Source organism: Schistocerca americana, chromosome 3 (genome assembly GCF_021461395.2).
Source record: "Schistocerca americana isolate TAMUIC-IGC-003095 chromosome 3, iqSchAmer2.1, whole genome shotgun sequence".
NCBI lineage: Eukaryota > Metazoa > Arthropoda > Insecta > Orthoptera > Acrididae > Schistocerca > Schistocerca americana.
In genome coordinates, this window is record NC_060121.1 from 912,929,616 (window position 1) to 912,931,918 (window position 2,303).

The following is a 2,303-nucleotide window of genomic DNA, read 5'->3' on the forward strand; positions in this document are numbered from 1 at the left end:
CATAAGTGACACAGAAACTAGTAACTAAAATAACTAACGCAAGGAACACACGGGAACAAAACTACGTCAACTGCAATTCGCTGCACTACATTGCCAAAAAGAAATGGCAATTCTAGTGTTCTTCCAGGCACACTAAACCATCGAAGTCTCGCACCGGCGGCCAGGTCTTCCCTCTGAGCCAAGTGCGGTGGAGATGGACGATGAAAATGGAAGACTCATGACGCCGTCAGCGGTTGTGTCTGAGGAGGCATGGCAAATGGGATCGGAAGGCATCTTTACTATTCAAAGTCTCCAACTGAACACCCCTGTGTTGTTTTTCCTTGCTCTTCCTTCTCACACGGTTTACTTGCATTGGTCCATCTGAGATACATTCTCTAGCCGATAAGACAGTTGCGCTATAGTAGACAGAGTAGGCTTAAGTTGATCCCTGACAGCTGCGGAGGGCTGGGCGCGGCAGCTCCACGCGCCTACCTCGACCAATAATGTAACGCGTTTCCGTAAACTTCTCTATGCCAACGCCTCAGTGCTGTCACAGCTCTATAGACGATTATTGCTCACGCTTGTAGAAGTTTGCGCATCGCAGCTGAAAGCTGGCAACAGTGCTGAGAGATGTCAGGGACCATCTTATGCCGTCTCGCCTATACACTGATCAGCCAGAACATTATGATTTCTTACCTAAGAGCCGGTATGTCCACCTCTGGCACGAAAAATAGCAGCGATGCGTCGTGGCATGGAATGAATGAGACCTTAGTAGGTCACTGGTGGGAGTTGGCAAGTCTCATAAGTCCCGTAAATTCCAGGGAGGGGAGCAATGATGTCTGACGCCAAGTTCAATCACATCCCAGATGTGTTTCATTGGGTTCAGATCTGGGGAGTTTGGGGGCCAACACGTTAATTGGAACTACATGAAGATGGTATCTGTTCCCGAAAGAAGACATGACCGTGCAGCCTCTCTAGAATGAAATGATAATTAAATCGTGACTCTTAGCTGCCGACAGGTATTGCTGATATACATCAATGAAAGATGAAAATGTGTGCCCCGACCGGGACTCGAACCCGTATCTCCTGCTTATATGGCAGACGCTCTATCCCTCTGAGCCACCGAGGGCACAGAGGATAGCGCGACTGCAGGAACTTATCCCTTCCACGCTTCCTGTGAGACCCACATTCCCAGCTTTCCACAACCTACATTCGAGCTGGCTTCTGTGGTCAAGCGGTTCTAGGCGCTACAGTCTAGAACCGCGAGACCGCTACGGTCGCAGGTTCAAATCCTGCCTCGGGCATGGATGTGTGTGATGTCCTTAGGTTAGTTACGTTTAAGTAGTTCTAAGTTCTAGGGGACTGATGACCTCAGGAGTAAAGTCCCATAGTGCTCAAATCCATTTTTGAACATACGTTCGTTGTGTCCCTGCAGTCGCACTATCCTCTGTGCCCTCGGTCGCTCAGATGGATAGAGCGTCTGCCATGTAAGCAGGAGGTCCCGGGTTCGAGTCCCGGTCGGGGCACACATTTTCAGCTGTCCCCATTGATGTACATCAACAACACCTGTCCGCAGCTAAGGGTTTCAATTTAATTATCATTTCATTCAATTGGAACTCGTCACTTTGTTCCTCGAACCACTCCACGACATTCCAGGCCTTGCGAGATGGTGCATTATCCTGCTAAAAATGTCACTGCCGTGGGGAAACATGATCGTCATGATGGGCTGCACGCGTGCTGAAACCAGTGTATCATATTCCTTGGCCACCACGGTGTCTGACAAGGGCTCCACTGAACCCATGGAAGCTCACGTGAATATTCCCCAGAGCATAACAGAGCCGCCGCCAGCTTGTCTCCCTCCCACAGTACAAGTGTGAAGGAGCCGTTCCCCGGGATGACGACAGATTCGCGCCTTCCCACTGGAACGATGAAGAAGGTATCGGCATTCATCAGACTATGAAACGTTTTGCCATTACGACAACGTCCAGTGCTGATTGTCGCGTGCCCTTTTCAGACGTAGCTGCGATATCGAGGTGTTAACATTGGCACATGCATGGGTCGCCACTGCGGTGGCCCACCGTTAGGAGTGTTCGGTGCACTGTGTGTTCAGACACGCTTGTACCACTTGTACTCTGTCCAGCATTAAAGTCTGGTGTTAGTTTCGCCACAGTTCGCTGCCTGTCCCGTTTTACCAATCTTCTCAGCCTATCACGTCCAGCATGTGTTACGACGAGTGGCCGTTCAACCCAACGACGTCTGAATCTGGTTTCAGCTTGGTTTCGCCACATGTTGGAGGCACTCGCCACATTTTGAACACCCTAAGT

General features: G+C 50.2%; 1 non-coding gene across 1 annotated transcript; it reads left to right on the forward strand.

Annotated features, from left to right (window-relative positions):
* Positions 1 to 1,430: 1,430 nt before the first annotated feature.
* Trnat-ugu lies at positions 1,431 to 1,505 on the forward strand. The gene has a single exon. It is a non-coding gene; the product is annotated as a tRNA-Thr (tRNA).
* Positions 1,506 to 2,303: the final 798 nt, after the last annotated feature.